Below are 17604 nucleotides of genomic sequence, written 5' to 3'. Positions count from 1 at the left end.
GGGATGGAAGGCCTCCCATATGATGAGTGGTTGGAAATGTTGGGCTTGTTTAGCTTAGAAAAAAGATGCCTCAGAGGGGATCTCTGTCATGAGTGTGTCAGAGGCTGCAGATAGTGGCACTGCATCTGGCTGCAGAAGGTCTCTGTGGTTGGCTTTGCAGACACCTTCCTAAGGCCGGGGTCACACTTGCAAGTGTGATGCGTGAAATTTGCATGAGTCAACTCACACGCATCAATTATAGGAACAGCCGCCTGCTCCAGTCCAGAGTGCTGCATAGAAATACATGCAGCTGCATACCTTGGTCCCGAGTGCCGCCGGGTATTAATGCGAGAGACTTGTGTGAGTTTCTTGCATCACACTCACAAGTGTGTCCCCAGCCTAATACTTCTGACTCTTGGACCCAGTGGCAACCTCCCCTGGTTCTAATTGACACACCTGGACTTGAGTGTTTATAGACTTCCTGCCTGCTTGTGGGAGTTGTGGGTGATATTTCCATTTTACCCTGTTAAGGCTTGGAGCTATAGCAGTCAGCTATCTTCCTCTTTGGTGTTTTGAGAACATATGTGTTACCTCTCTTAGTCTACTCAAGATAAGTGTTCCCCTTGTTTGTCTATCTCAGCTGTCTGTAGCTGTAGTGGGGATCAGCTAGTTTATCCCCTCCTTCCCTAAACAGGGCCTATAGCCAGGGTCAGGCAGGGATTAGGTTTGTGCTCAGTGATAGGAACAGAACCTATATAGGGATGTTAAGGGCAGACAAGAGTGACTTTAGGTCTGCCTAGGGGTCTCCACTCCCTTCTTTCCTGAGTGTTGGGTTTCGTTCCCCTCATCCTTTCCTGTTGCACTTAGTCTTCCCACACTGTATGTGACAATCTCATTTACATGTATAAATATTTGTTTGGTCAGTACAAAGGACTTCCACATTACTTATTCCTTTCAAGGACCATGCTAATAACCAGGGAACAATCATAACATGTGGAAGAAAGGCAATTCCGACAGCTAAATAGGAAAGGGTGCTATATAGTTAGAGTAGTCAGACTGTGGATGCCCTACTGCAAGAGGTAGTAATAGTTATCTTTTAAGCTGTGTGTGACAGTCCCACCAGCAGCGCATTAGTGATACCTCCCTCTGTTTTCCTTTCACCAAGTGCTATCTTTCCAACCGGTATCTGTGCAGCAGCTAAAGTATGCCATTTATGCGTTGCCATTAAGCAACTCAGCAACTTAAGTACATCTCCCCTTTACATGACACTTGTGTGTTATGAGATAATGAGACCCTATTGCGCTTTGTTTCTTCCTAGTTCTTTTCCACTTCTCATCCCCTTAGAGGTAGTAATGGCAGACACTATAACAGCTTTTAAAAAAGGGCTGGACAATTTCCTCAATACACATAACATTGCGGATTATAGTTAATTTAATGACTAAATGAACAATTGGTGGAGAAAGGTTGAACTTGATGGACCTAGGTCTTTTTCAAGCTATATAACTATGTAACTGGAGAAAGTTGTTATGGTGAAATATCTTTCTAAACCTTAAAGTGCTGGCGATTACGGAACTAAAGAGCTAAATGGATAGATATATCAATGATGGAATTGATAGTCCACTATGTAAAAGATTAGGTGCTTTGATGGTGGTTGACGGTAGAAGACTCAAACTAATACTTTCACTGGTAGACATAACATCATCCTGCTGTGGCTGAATCAAATTTACCACACATTCTATTATGCCCTTCATTTCCTTCTAATATGCTTTCCAGAGGCAAAGGATGGCAACTTATACCTGTGTTTGCTATTAATACTGCCAGGAGGACTGATGCTGTGACTGTGGTGCTGCTTTTGTTAGCTCAAATATTTTGGACACAAGTCTAGAGTTTAAAAAAATTTTACCGCATTTATCCAACCCTATAAAATGTAGAATTAAGCAAAAATGCTAGGTGGAGCAAATGTAATGGCTAAAAAGGCTACTGCAACAACAGTACTCCGTTATTGTAAGTGTGTCATGTTCATGTCTCCAATCAGGAAATTTAAACAGATATTCCAAAAAAGACCTGCATCGTAAAATATTTCAATTTAGTGTAATTTCTTTAAAAAAAAATTACTGAGTGAATTAAATCACTCTGCCCAAAAAGACAATGTAACAACAAATGGCCCGTAAGTACACAGCTTCAAAATTCAGCAGCAGCCTACAATATAGTGGTGGGTAGGGTTGAGCGAAATGGATCTTTCATTTTCATAAGTCGCCGACTTTTCGCAAAGTCGGCGTCTCATGAAACCCGACCCGATCCCTGTGTGGGGTCGGCCATGCGGTACGCGACTTTCGTGCCAAAGTCGTGTTTCAATGACACTAAAAGCGCCATTTCTCAGCCAATGAAGGTGGACGCAGAGTGTGGGCAGCGTGATGACATAGATCTAAGTCCCCACCATCTTAGAGAAGGGCATTGCAGTGATTGGCTTGCTTTCTGCCGCATCACAGGGGCTATAAAGGGGCGTTCCCGCCGACCGCTATCTTACTGCTGCTGATCTGAGCGTGGGGAGAGGTGCCGCTTCGTCAGAAGCAGGGATAGTGTTTTGCAGGGTACATTCACCCCCAAACCGCTTGTGCTGTAGCGATTTCCACTGTCCAACACCACCTTTTGTTTGCAGGGACAGTGGAAGCTACATTTTTTTTTCCTCAGTGCTGTAGCTCATTGGGCTGCCCTAGAAGGCTCCCTGATAGCTGCGTTGCTGTGTGTGTACGCCACTGTGCAAACCAACTGCTTTTTTCAAAGCACAAATCCTGTTGTTCCTTCCTTTCTGCACAGCTATCTTATTTGTTTGTCCACACTTTTGTGTGCAGCAGTCCTTTTTATAGCTGCCTGCCATACTTTTCTGAGATTACTGCAGGGAGATAAAGATTGGCAAGTCTGCCTCTGTGCCAGTGCTGTGTGTGGCATGTGTCTCTCATTGTGTGCCACCGAAAACCAGTGTGTAATACTGGTCCTTTATTTTATTTTTTTTTTATTGTTCCTTAAAAAAAAAAAATTAAATAGTGGGAGATAAAGATTGGCAAGTCTGCCTCTGTGCCATTGCTGTGTGTGGCATCTGTCTCTCATTGTGTGCCACCAAAAACTAGTGTGTAATACTGGGCCATATTTTTTTTTTTTAATTCTCCCTGTAAAAAAATAAATAAATAGTGGGAGATAAAGATTGGCAAGTCTGCCTCTGTGCCATTGCTGTGTGTGGCATCTGTCTCTCATTGTGTGCCACCGAAAACCAGTGTGTAATACTGGGCCATTTTTTTTTTGTTTTGTAAATTCTCCCTGAAAAAAAAAATAGTGGGATATTAAGATTGGCATTTCTGCTTGAGTGCCGGTCCTGTGTGTGCCATCTGTCTCAAATTATTGGGGCACAGAAAACCTAGTGTGTAACATTGGGCCTGATTTTCCTATCAGTGTCAGGCACCTATAAAGGTATATATAAATCCTACAGAAGTTTGAGTTCACCTTATCAGTTGTTTTACAGTAACAAATACCGTTACTTTGGTTATGTTTTGCAAACAATGAGGAAGTCTAGTGGAAGAGGTCGTGGCCGTGGGCGGTCATTGTCAGCTGGTAATGATGGTAGTGGTGGTGGAGCATCAGGTGGTCATGATAAAAGCAGTATAGCACCTAAGTCTCGAGTTGTTGAGCCAGGTTCGTCGTCTGGCTACACAAGGCCTCGAACGCTCCCTTTTCTGGGAGTAGGAAAACCACTTTTGAAGCCGGAGCAGGAGGAACAAGTATTGGCTTTCATTGCTGACTCTGCCCCTAGCTCTTTCGCCTCCTCCTCGGAAAGTGCCAAATGTCAGAGCAGTGCATCGTCAGTTAATGCTCCCGGTCAGGAACAAGTCGCTTCCTTGTGTCCTTCACCCAGAACAACAGTGAAGGATGCGTCAGTCGATACAACAGGATACTCCATGGAGCTCTTTACACATACCGTTCCTGGGTTAGACAGTGAAACAGTTAACAGGCCATGCCCATTAGAAGTTGAATCAGACATGGAGTGCACAGATGCACAGCCACAGCCAGATTACTTTGCTGTTCCTTTGACTCAGACCAGAACATTGCCCTCGCAGTGTACTGAGGCAGAATCAAACCCAGCGGAGACTATGGTGCCCCGTCACGAACGCTATACCACCGGCTTACACGGTGACACAGACGAAGTTGCACACGACATAGAAGAGGAGGTCATAGATAACCCAGTTGTTGACCCCGATTGGCAGCCATTGGGGGAACTGGGTGCAGGTGGCAGTAGTTCTGAATCGGAGGAGGAGGAGCCACAGCAGGCATCAACATCACAACAGGTTCAATCTGCCGGGCCCGTATCTGGCCAAAAACGCTTGGCAAAACCAAAACCAGTTGGAGGACAGCGTGGCCATCCGGTTAAAGAAGCTCAGTCTGCAATGCCTGAAAAGGTATCCGATAGTAGAAAGAGTGCAGTCTGGCATTTTTTTAAACAACATTCAAATGATCAGTGCAAAGTCATCTGTCAAAAATGTTCAACTACCTTAAGCAGAGGTCAGAATCTTAAAAGTCTAAATACAAGTTGCATGCATAGACATTTATCCACCATGCATTTGCAAGCCTGGACTAACTACCAAACGTGCCTAAAGGTTGCAGCACCCTCGGCCAATGAAGCTAGTCAGCAATGCTACATCTCTTCCCTCACTGTAACCCCACCATTTCCCACAACACCTGCAGTATCTGTGCAGCTTTTGTCTCCAGGCCAAAGCAGTCAGGGAATCACCAGGTTCGTAGTAGGAAACACTGCATGTAGGGCACCGGAAAGAATGCCATCTCCAACCCTCTCTCAGTCTGCCATGTCCACCGGCACCACCGCTAGTTCCACGATCGCCAGCTCTCCAGTCCAGCTCACCCTACATGAGACTCTTGTTAGGAAAAGGAAGTACTCATCCTCGCATCTGCGTACACAGGGTTTGAACGCCCACATTGCTAGACTAATCTCATTAGAGATGATGCCCTACCGGTAAGTTGAAAGCGAAGCTTTCAAAGCGCTGATGGACTACGCTGTACCACGCTACGAGCTACCCAGTCGGCACTTCTTTACTAGAAAAGCCATCCCAGCCCTCCAACAGCATGTTAAAGACCGCATCGTCCATGCACTCAGGCAGTCTGTGACTAAAAAGGTGCACCTGACAACAGATGCATGGACCAGTAGGCATGGCCAGGGACGTTACGTGTCCATCACGGCACACTGGGTGAATGTGGTGGATGCAGGGTCCACAGGGGACAGCAATATTGGGACAGTTCTGCCTAGCCCACGGTCAAGGAAAGAGTTGGCTGTAGGCGTTCGCCCCCCCCTCCTCCTCTTCCTCGTCCTCCTGCAGAAGCGAGAGCTCGTCCACAGACCACAGTCGCACATCCACTCCATCCGCAGCTGCCACTGTTGCACACCAGGTGTGCCATTATGGGACAGCTAGTGGCAAGCGTCAGCAGGCTGTATTGGCAATGAAGTGTTTGGGTGACAACAGACACACCGTGGAAGTTCTGTCCGAGTTCTTGCAGAAAGAAACTCAGTCATGGCTGGGCACTGTACATCTTAAGGCAGGCAAGGTAGTGAGTGATAACGGAAGGTATTTCATGGCTGCCATAGCCCTTTCCCAACTGAAACACATTCCTTGCCTGGCTCACACCTTAAACCTGGTGGTGCAGTGCTTCCTGAAAAGTTATCCGGGGTTACCCAACCTGCTCCTCAAAGTGCGCAGACTTTGCTCGCATATCCGCCGTTCGCCCGTACACTCCAGCCATATGCAGAACTATCAGCGGTCTTTGAACCTTCCCCAGCATCGCCTAATCATCGACGTTGCAACAAGGTGGAACTCCACACTGCACATGCTTTAGAGACTGTGCGAACAGAGGCGTGCTGTTATGTTTTTGTGGGAGGATACATATACACGGGCAGGCAGTTGGATGGCAGACATGGAGTTGTCAGGTGTGCAGTGGTCGAAGCTACAAGACCTGTGTCAATTCCTACAGTGTTTTGAGGAATGCACACGGCTGGTTAGTGCAGACAACGCCATAATAAGCATGAGCATCCCCCTAATGTGTCTGCTGATGCAAAGTTTGATGCACATAAAGGAGCAGGCGTCTGCAGCCGAGGAAGAGGAAAGCCTTGATGACAGTCAGCCATTGTCTGGTCAGGGCCGTGTAGAGGACGCGGTAGCAGGCGAAGAGGAGGAGGAGGATGGGGATGAGTACTTTTTTAATGAGGAAGCTTCTCCTGGGCCAACCGAAATTAGTGGCGTTGCAAGGCCGGGTTCTGTTTTTTTAAGGGAGACAAGTGACGTAGACTTGCCTGTAACTGCCCTTCAAACCAGCACAACCGCAGATTTGACAACTGGAACTTTGGCCCACATGGCAGGTTATGCCTTACGTATCCTCAAAAGGGACCCACGCATTATTAAAATGATGAGCGATGACGATTACTGGTTGACCTGCATCCTTGACCCTCGCTATAAAGGCAAATTGCAAAATATTATGCCACATGAGAACCTCGAACAAATATTAGCAACCAAACAAGCTACTCTTGTAGACCGTTTGATTCAGGCATTCCCAGCACACAGCGCCAGAGATGGTTCTCACACGAGCTGCAGGGGACTACAGGGCAGAGGTGTTAGAGGTGCACAAATCAGAAGTAGCGTTGGACAGAGGGGTTTTCTGACCAGGTTGTGGAGTGATTTCGCAATGACCGCAGACAGGACAGGTACTGCAGCATCTATTCAAAGTGACAGGAGACAACAATTGTCCAGTATGGTTACTAACTATTTTTCAGCCCTTATTGATGTTCTCCCTCAACCGTCATTCCCATTTGATTACTGGGCATCCAAATTAGACACCTGGCCTGAATTGGCAGAATATGCATTGCAGGAGCTTGCTTGCCCAGCAGCTAGTGTTCTATCAGAAAGAGTATTCAGTGCTGCTGGTTCAATATTAACCGAAAAAAGGACTCGTCTGGCTACCCAAAATGTGGATGATCTAACCTTCATTAAAATGAACCACTCCTGGATTTCAAATTATTTTGCCCCACCTTTCCCAGCTGACACCTAGCTTTCCTATAAAAAGTTCTTGCTTGTGGACTGGTCTTACTGAGTGTTCCAATCTCTTAATTTGCAGCAGCTGTTTGTCCAGCATATGACATGTTTACACCTCCCTCAATGGGAAAACTCCCCCCACGGGGCCGTGGTCTCGCCACTTGGCGCAAGCACCCGTTAGAGTGCCGTTTGTCTGAAGAGGTGGGTGTGCCCACTTTTGGTCAACGGCAAAGCCACTGGGTCCCTCATAGTACAATAAAGTGACTCTGGCGGTGGTGGCGCGCATCCAACGTCAGACACACCGTTGTAACATGAGGGGCCCTGGGACGGTACCGCCGGCCACAAGACAGTTCACCCCCCAGCTCAAACTGTGCTCTACCACGTGCAAAATTATCTTGCACAGCTCCACCAATGTTTAGTCTATGCGCTGACATCATTCAATGCCTGGCACTGACAATACCAATTTGTTGACATCTATGATGCTAGTTAAAGTAGTCTGGGTCAGTGTCCTATATTGACACCAGTAAATACTTACTGCCAAATTACTATGTCAGAAACTCAGCAGATGAGCCCACCCCTGTACCTAAGTATGCCACCTTTTTTTTTGTTGTTGTTGTTTTGCGAGACATTAACATCTATTTATTTTTTGTGAGTACTAACTGTGTCAGACACTTCTTGCAATCGTCCTCCGCTGACCACATCAATGCTGCCTGTGTACCCCTGCGAGATAACTCTAACTGCCTTGAGCCTATTTTTAGTTATTTTAGGCCTAGTAAGCCTGTCTGCGGTCCCTCCTTGCAATCCTCCTCCGCTGACCACAATGCTGCCTGTGTATCCATGTAACCGATTTAAAACTGCCTTGAGCTTATTTTTAGTTATTTTAGGCCTAGTAAGCCTGTCTGCGGTCCCTCCTTGCAATCCTCCTCCTCCACTGACAATACCAATGCTGCCCGTGTACCCCTGGAACCTATTTTAAAGTGCATAGAGCCACTTTTTGAAATTGTAGGCGTACTACACCTGTCTGCGGTCCATCCTTGCAATCCTCCTCCTCCGCTGACCACACCAATGCTGCCCGTGTACCCCTGGAACCTATTTTAAAGTGCATAGAGCCACTTTTTGAAATTGTAGGAGTACTACGTCTGTCTGCGGTCCCTCCTTGCAATCCTCCTCCTCCGCTGACCACACCAATGCTGCCCATGTACCCCTGGAACCTATTTTAAAGTGCATAGAGCCTATTTCTTTATTTTACGTAATATTAAAAAAGCCATGATGGACTACGCTGTCCCACGCTACGAGCTACCCAGTCGACACTTCTTTTGTAAGAAAAGCCATCCCAGCCCTCCACCAGCACCACCTTCATTGTCCATGCACTCTGGCAATCTGTGAGTACAAAGGTGCACCTGACAACAGACGCATGGACCTGTAGGCATGGCCACGGAAGGTTACGTGTCCATTACGGCGCAATGGGTTAATGTGGTGGATGCATGGTCCACAGGGGACAGCCTACTAAGTCTGTCTGCAGTCCCTAATTCAAATTGTCCTCCACTGTCTAAATCTAAGCTTCAACCTTCTGGCTCTCATTAAGTGCTTGTTTAAAAAAAAATGGTGTTTAGGGTCTACTAACGTCTGCCACTCCCTGGTGTTGTCCTCCACTGTCTAAATCTGAGCTTCAACCTTCTGGCTCTCATTAAGTGCTGTTTTTTTAAAAATTGGTGGTTAGGGCCTACTAACGGTGCCTGCCACTCCTGGGTGTTGTCCTCCTGACTGAGTGTTCTCCTCCTCCTTGGTGTTCTCCTCCAGGTTGCTTTGTCTGAGCTTCAACCTTCTGGCTCTCATTAAGTGCTTTTTTTAAAAAAATTGGTGGTTAGGGCCTACTAAAGGTGTCTGCCGCTCCCTGGTGTTTTCCTCGACTGTATAAATCTGAGCTTCAACCTTCTGGCTCTCATTAAGTGCTTTTTTAAAAAAAAGGGTGGTTAGGGCCTACTAACGGTGTCTGCCGCTCCCTGGTGTTGTCCTCGACTGTATAAATCTGAGCTTCAACCTTCTGGCTCTCATTAAGTGCTTTTTTAAAAAAAATGGTGGTTAGGGCCTACTAACGGTGTCTGCCGCTCCCTGGTGTTGTCCTCGACTGTATAAATCTGAGCTTCAACCTTCGGGCTCTCATTAAGTGCTGTTTTTTAAAAAATTGGTGGTTAGGGTCTACTAACAGTGTCTGCCGCTCCCTGGTGTTGTCGTCCACTGTCTAAATCTGAGCTTCAACCTTTTGGCTCTCATTAAGTGCTTTTTTAAAAATAAATTGGTGGTTACGGCCTACTAACGGTGTCTGCCGCTCCCTGGTGTTGTCCTCAACTGTATAAATCTGAGCTTCAACCTTCTGGCTCTCATTAAGTGCTGTTTTTTTAAAAAATTGGTGGTTAGGGCCAACTAACGGTGTCTGCCGCTCCTGGTTGTTGTCCTCCTCACTGAGTGTTCTCCTCCTCCTTGGTGTTCTCTTCCAGTTTGCCTTGCCTGAGCTTCAACCTTCTGGCTCTCAATAAGTGCTATTTTTTAAAAAATTGGTGGTTAGGGCCTACTAACGGTGTCTGACGCTCCCTGGTGTTTTCCTCGACTGTATAAATCTGAGCTTCAACCTTCTGGCTCTCATTAAGTGCTTTTTAAAAAAAAATTGGTGGTTACGGCCTACTAATGGTGTCTGCCGCTCCCTGGTGTTGTCCTCCACTGTATAAATCTGAGCTTTAACCTTCTGGCTCTCATTAAGTGCTTTTTAAAAAAAAAATGGTGGTTAGGGCCTACTAACGGTGTCTGCCGCTCCCTGGTGTTGTCCTCGACTGTATAAATCTGAGCTTCAACCTTCTGGCTCTCATTAAGTGCTGTTTTTTAAAAAATTGGTGGTTAGGGCCTACTAACGACTAACGGTGTCTGCCGCTCCTGGGTGTTGTCCTCCTGACTGAGTGTTCTCCTCCTCCTTGGTGTTCTCCTCCAGGTTGCCTTGTCTGAGGTTCAACCTTCTTTCACTCATTAAGTGCTGTTTTTTAAAAAATTGGTGGTTAGGGCCTACTAACGGTGTCTGCCGCTCCCTGGTGTTGTCCTCGACTGTATAAATCTGAGCTTCAACCTTCGGGCTCTCATTAAGTGCTGTTTTTTAAAAAATTGGTGGTTAGGGCCTACTAACGGTGTCTGCCGCTCCCTGGTGTTGTCCTCCACTGTCTAAATCTGAGCTTCCACCTTCTGGCTCTCATTATGTGCTGTTTTTTTAAAAATTGGTGCTTAGGGCCTACTAACGGTGTCTGCTGCTCCCTGGTGTTGTCCTCCACTGTATAAATCTGAGCTTCAACCTTCTGGCTCTCATTAAGTGCTGTTTTTTAAAAAATTTGTGGTTAGGGCCTACTAACGGTGTCTGACGCTCCCTGGTGTTTTCCTCGACTGTATAAATCTGAGCTTCAACCTTCTGGCTCTCATTAAGTGCTTTTTTTAAAAAAAATTGGTGGTTACGGCCTACTAATGGTGTCTGTCGCTCCCTGGTGTTGTCCTCCACTGTATAAATCTGAGCTTCAACCTTCTGGCTCTCATTAAGTGCTGTTTTTTAAAAAATTGGTGGTTAGGGCCTACTAACGGTGTCTGCCGCTCCTGGGTGTTGTCCTCCTGACTGAGTGTTCTCCTCCTCCTTGGTGTTCTCCTCCAGGTTGCCTTGTCTGAGCTTCAACCTTCTGGCTCTCATTAAGTGCTGTTTTTTAAAAAATTGGTGGTTAGGGCCTACTAACGGTGTTTGCCGCTCCCTGGTGTTGTCCTCCACTGTATAAATCTGAGCTTCAACCTTCTGGCTCTCATTAAGTGCTGTTTTTTAAAAAATTGGTGGTTAGGGCCTACTAACGGTGTCTGCCGCTCCCTGGTGTTGTCCTCGACTGTATAAATCTGAGCTTCAACCTTCGGGCTCTCATTAAGTGCTGTTTTTTAAAAAAATTGGTGGTTAGGGCCTACTAACGGTGTCTGCCGCTCCCTGGTGTTGTCCTCCACTGTATAAATCTGAGCTTCAACCTTCTGGCTCTCATTAAGTGCTTTTTAAAAAAAAATTGGTGGTTACGGCCTACTAACGGTGTCTGCCGCTCCCTGTCCTCCACTGTATAAAGCTGAGATTCAGTCTTTAGGCTTTCGGCCTATAGTATCAGATATTAAACTGCATTTGGCCTTCAACTTTGGTTACGGCCTACTAACGGTGTCTGCCGCTCCCTGGTGTTGTCCTCCACTGTATAAATCTGAGCTTCAACCTTCTGGCTCTCATTAAGTGCTTTTTTTAAAAAAATTGGGGGTTAGGGCCTACTAACGGTGTCTGCCGCTCCCTGGTGTTGTTCTCCACTGTATAAAGCTGAGCTTCAGTCTTTAGGCTTTTGGCCTATAGTAGCAGATATTAAACTGCATTTGGCCTACTAGTGTGGTTGGGCCCTTGAAACAGTGTCTGCTGCTCTTTGGTTTGCTACTCCACTGAACAAAGCAATGCCGCCTGTTTAGTCCTGTTACCAATTTTGAACTGCATTTAGCCTACTTTATTGAGATGAGTCTGCTGGTACATTGACCTAGACCACTGCATTCCCCTTGCACTCTACACAGCCAGAATCTGACCCTGCTGAAAGTAAGGTTCCCCTTCCCGCATGTTATACCACCTTACACAGGGACAAAGAGGAAGGTGCAGATGAAAGTGCAGGTTCCTTCATCAGGTGGGGGGCATACTCGTTGGCGACGTCACTGGCACAGGGCCCCTCAGAGTACGCAAAAGTGTCGCTGCCGGTGGGAGGCGCCCCCGCCGTGCAAACACACCACCGTACTTTGAGGGGCCCTGTGCCAGTGCCAATGCAAACGAGTGGGCCTCCCTGCTTGCTCAGGATCACAGCACTTGCAAAGTGGAAGTACTTACCTCTCACTGCTCCACCGCCGTGACGTAGTCCACGTTTCCTGGGCCCACTAAAACATTGAACCAGCCCTTCCCCCCACAACTTTTGCCAAATGACCCCCAATTTCCAATGCCCAACTAACATTATAAAGTTAATTAAGATTGACAAGCTTCAGAAACAAGAATGGATGTTTTTGACATTAAAATGGGCACTGTAGGTGTTTTCCTGGCCTCCACTCACTGCCGACTATGCTTCCCCATTGACTTGCATTGGGTTTCGTGTTTCGGTCGATCCCCGACTTTTAGCAATAATCGGCCGACTGCACTCGACTCGACTTTGGACAAAGTCGGGTTTCGCAAAACCCGACTCGATCTTAAAAAAATGAAAGTTGCTCAACCCTAGTGGTGGGTTGTATGGATGACATACTGAAATAGTAAAGCAGGTTTTCAAAAATAACAACATTTATATTATTTTTTCCTCATTTTAAACACTTTTCTCCCCTGACCAAAAAAGTAATATCCAAAAATGCAACCCTCCTTGGTAGGTATATGCATAATAAGGAAAATGCAGCATATGGCTGAAATAATATTATTTGGTGTATGGTTGCTAAAATTGACATAAAACAAATATGACAAAAGTTAAACGTATATATACATTTTTTTTTACTTAAACATTATTCTTTCCCTCTCCCTCCCAAACATAAAAGACCTAAAAAGAATTCTACACTGGTTGGAAGGTACACTCACTAAACGTAACATGCTGTAACTGTATTGTTATTAAATTGGACTAATAAAAGAGGTATGTAAAATGTTACACTTACTTTTTAGCAATTTTTTAAAAACCCCTTTTTAACAAAAAAATTGGAAAGGAAGTTGTGAAAAGAGCACACAGAATTTTCGTTTGGTGTACAGTTGCTAAATTGCAATAGTTAAACTGGTATGCAAAAAACAAAATGTGCAATTTTAAAAAAATATTCTTAAAAGAGAATAACACTTTATTTAGCTTGGTAGGTGCACATTCCAAAAGCCAGCACCAGCAAAGGGTCAGTGTATTAGTAACACAAAACACAGTTTGAGCGGGCACCATCAACTTTAAATAAACAAGGGGATCTCCAGATGCATTTCAATGTAAGCAAACCACAAAAAAGAGAAAGTACATGCATCCAAAATTGGGATCACCACACTAGTAATTTTGATACAAACATAACAATTTTTATTAAAAACACCACACAAAAGCCATATTAAAAACATTTAAAAGCTCCCAAACAGGGTGAAGGATTAGGGTCCAGATAAATATGAGTTAAATGCTCAAAAAGGAAAACACTTCACAGTTAAATCCATTAATATATATGTCAAATAGACCAGGTATTAAAATGACATTAAATAGACACTATAAGCATCCTGTTATCTACAGTGGGGCAAAAAAGTATTTAGTCAGTCAGCAATAGTGCAAGTTCCACCACTTAAAAAGATGAGAGGCGTCTGTAATTTACGTCATAGGTAGCCCTCAACTATGGGAGACAAACTGAGAAAAAAAATCCAGAAAATCACATTGTCTGTTTTTTTTATCATTTTATTTGCATATTATGGTGGAAAATAAGTATTTGGTCAGAAACAAACAATCAAGATTTCTGGCTCTCACAGACCTGTAACTTCTTCTTTAAGAGTCTCCTCTTTCCTCCACTCATTACCTGTAGTAATGGCACCTGTTTAAACTTGTTATCAGTATAAAAAGACACCTGTGCACACCCTCAAACAGTCTGACTCCAAACTCCACTATGGTGAAGACCAAAGAGCTGTCAAAGGACACCAGAAACAAAATTGTAGCCCTGCACCAGGCTGGGAAGACTGAATCTGCAATAGCCAACCAGCTTGGAGTGAAGAAATCAACAGTGGGAGCAATAATTAGAAAATGGAAGACATTCAAGACCACTGATAATCTCCCTCGATCTGGGGCTCCACGCAAAATCCCACCCCAAGGGGTCAGAATGATCACAAGAACGGTGAGCAAAAATCCCAGAACCACGCGGGGGGACCTAGTGAATGAACTGCAGAGAGCTGGGACCAATGTAACAAGGCCTACCATAAGTAACACACTACGCCACCATGGACTCAGATCCTGCAGTGCCAGACGTGTCCCACTGCTTAAGCCAGTACATGCCGGGCCCATCTGAAGTTTGCTAGAGAGCATTTGGATGATCCAGAGGAGTTTGGGGAGAATGTCCTATGGTCTGATGAAACCAAACTGGAACTGTTTGGTAGAAACACAACTTGTCGTGTTTGGAGGAAAAAGAATACTGAGTTGCATCCATCCAACACCATACCTACTGTAAATCATGGTGGTGGAAATATCATGCTTTGGGGCTATTTCTCTGCAAAGGGGCCAGGACGACTGATCCGGGTACATGAAAGAATGAATGGGGCCATGTATCGTGAGATTTTGAGTCCAAACCTCCTTCCATCAGCAAGGGCATTGAAGATGAAACGTGGCTGGGTCTTTCAATATGACAATGATCCAAAGCACACCGCCAGGGCAACGAAGGAGTGGCTTCGTAAGAAGCATTTCAAGGTCCTGGAGTGGCCTAGCCAGTCTCCAGATCTCAACCCTATAGAAAACCTTTGGAGGGAGTTGAAAGTCCGTGTTGCCAAGCGAAAAGCCAAAAACATCACTGCTCTAGAGGAGATCTGCATGGAGGAATGGGCCAACATACCAACAACAGTGTGTGGCAACCTTGTGAAGACTTACAGAAAACGTTTGACCTCTGTCATTGCCAACAAAGGATATATTACAAAGTATTGAGATGAAATTTTGTTTCTGACCAAATACTTATTTTCCACCATAATATGCAAATAAAATGATAAAAAAACAGACAATGTGATTTTCTGGATTTTTTTTTCTCAGTTTGTCTCCCATAGTTGAGGTCTACCTATGATGTAAATTACAGACGCCTCTCATCTTTTTAAGTGGTGGAACTTGCACTATTGCTGACTGACTAAATACTTTTTTGCCCCACTGTAGTTCAAGCAACAATATACAACAGCAGAACTCCAATGGAGTGACAAGTTAAATACACACTTAGCGCAATTAGCAAGTAAGGAGAGGCCTGTTTATCCATAGAGCACAAAACGATCCAGTGCTCAGGGAATAAAAACCTTCAAGAGGCTACACCAAAGGTCCCCATATCTTACCCAGATGCTGCCAAGTAAGTCATCCCTAAATCAATGACATGGCAGACTGTGCGTGTTGAGACCCACACATATCGACGCCTATAGCATCTTCCTCAAGGTCAGCAGTATTGTAGTGGTGTAATACCAATACTTATATACATCAATTCAAAATTATCAATCCATACCAGGTGTGCAGATGATGGCGGCAAGGAATACGAGTTGCGGCCGATTGACGTGTTACAATTCCAACTGTTCAAGTCCCGATCTCCCTCCATAGCCGGAAGTGTGGCACGGGAGTCATGTGAGTGCACAGTAAGAGCAAGTTGTCATGACAACTAAGACGCAGCTCTCCCCGTAGCAGAGGATCTAATACCAGACATCAAGAGCATGCGCAGTCACAAAAAGCATTTCCATAACGGCTCAATAGTCTAGTAGAACAAATACTGCATGAATCAAAACCACCAAAAATAAATTTATAAAGTTAGATTGGGTTGTCATGGCAATTGAGACGCAGCCCTCCCCGTCACCGGGGATTTCTTACCGAACATCAAGCGCATGCGCAGTCATAGAGGGGTTATCATGACGGCAAAAGTGTGACTCAATAGTCTCATCTAACAAGTATTGCATGAGTCCAGACCATCGTGGGTAACATTTATAAGGTCAAATATAAACCTTTTCTACCTATATTATTTCATCTTAGCACACACAAATAGTTTTGATCATAGCCACTAGATGATCATTGATGCATAGGTCTTTGAAATATAAATCCGACGATGGCCCACAACAGGTATGTATAAAATACAACCTAAATTCAAATTTAAATTTAAGCCGCAGGTGACCACCTCAGTTAAGTGGCTTCCAAGCCAAATTTTTAAACACAAAATGCCCACCCAGTATGTCTCACAACCTATCAAGTAAAGAGAAAAATCAAACTGGGTACATTGGTGGGGCTGATATCACTTATTGGTAAGTCACATGTATAGATACACATACTGTACATGCACATTGTTAACCCAAGGTGTATCCCTCTGTGAAAACCAACAATACAGAAGAGTTACAAAAGGGTAAATCATTAATTATCTTAATTTGTAGAGCTGGTAGATAACAGCATGCATATATGTATGACCCCCATATCATGAGTCAGTGGGGTAAGTGTATTAATGTGACATGTATGCATGTAATAATAAACCATTAAAGCAAATGTGCAAAAAGTTTTAAACTTTTTAAACATTGATAACTTTGTGAGATAGACAGTTCCATTTACATTTTTGGAGTTCTGGAAAACTTTTGCCTTAAAAAAAACAAAACAGCTTCATAAACAGACATGCATGAGAAATAATACATGATGATGCTTATGGTTTATCTGTCTGACAATCAAGAAAGTACACTTCCTCTGACAGAATAGCCTTAGCTTCAGTGTTTTTCTTCAGTGAAAAAATTAAGACTGAGTTAAATTAAACTGACCTCTTTGTTTGTCTTGAATGAAAAAAAAATCTTCACACATAGCAACAGACTCAAGACCAAGATAGACTTTATGTCAATAAATTCCATTATTCTTTTCCTTTATAAATGTATTAATATGAATTGATTAGATCGGCTAAACATTTTATACTGTTTGTTTTTCAAATTCTTCATTACGTTCATTTAATTAATGTTGCTTGAAAATAGACTAACAAAATACATATGTGTTATGGTTTTAACACATTTCATAAATTGCTCTGAAAAAAGGAAAATCATGCACATATCTATATTTTTCAAATTATTGATGGGTAAGGCACAGTGACAGGAATAGCATCTGTAGAAGTGTTATTCTCTTTCCTGCGGGAGCAAAAAAACCATAAGGATTGCGTGAGGCTGGGGATATTCATATAAAATGCTGCACTGCAACCATCTGCTCAAACTGTCGTTAAAGACATTGAAGTTTGTTGGCATTGAGAAATACAATAAAGGTGAAGCATTATGAGATGTTCATGAGAAACAAGTCATTTCCTTCAAGCCTGAATGTTTGATAACTAATGCCAATTATGATCGAACATACTGGCACAATATACACTGCTCAAAAAAATAAAGGGAACACTTAAACAACAGAATATAACTGCAAGTAAATCAAACTTCTGTGAAATCAAACTGTCCATTTAGGAAGCAGCACTGTTTGACAATCAATTTCACATGCTGTTGTGCAAATGGAATAGACAACAGATGGAAATTATTGGCAATTATCAAGACACACTCAATAAAGGAGTGGTTCTTCAGGTGGGGACCACAGACCACATCTCAGTACCAATGCTTTCTGGCTGATGTTTTGGTCACTTTTGAATGTTGGTTGTACTGTCACACTCGTGGCAGCATGAGATGGACTCTACAACCCACACAAATGGCTTAGGTAGTGCAGCTCATCCAGGATGCACATCAATGCGAGCTGTGGCAAGAAGGTTTGCTGTGTCTGTCAGCGTAGTGTCCAGAGGCTGGAGAGGCTACCAGGAGACA

General features: G+C 44.2%; 1 long non-coding RNA gene across 1 annotated transcript in view; it reads right to left on the bottom strand.

Moving 5' to 3' along the window:
* LOC143774886 (uncharacterized) overlaps window positions 1-15440 on the bottom strand; it is a 73391-nt gene extending 57951 nt beyond the window's left edge. The window contains exon 1 of the long non-coding RNA XR_013215568.1: window positions 15303-15440. This is a non-coding gene — a long non-coding RNA (uncharacterized LOC143774886). The remainder of the gene's footprint in view (window positions 1-15302) is intronic.
* Between the last annotated feature and the right edge of the window lie 2164 nt (window positions 15441-17604).

Source organism: Ranitomeya variabilis, chromosome 1, assembly GCF_051348905.1.
Source record: "Ranitomeya variabilis isolate aRanVar5 chromosome 1, aRanVar5.hap1, whole genome shotgun sequence".
In the NCBI taxonomy this organism is placed as follows: Eukaryota; Metazoa; Chordata; class Amphibia; order Anura; family Dendrobatidae; genus Ranitomeya; species Ranitomeya variabilis.
Note: the sequence above shows the minus strand (reverse complement) of the source record. Positions and strands in the feature narration are given on the sequence as shown.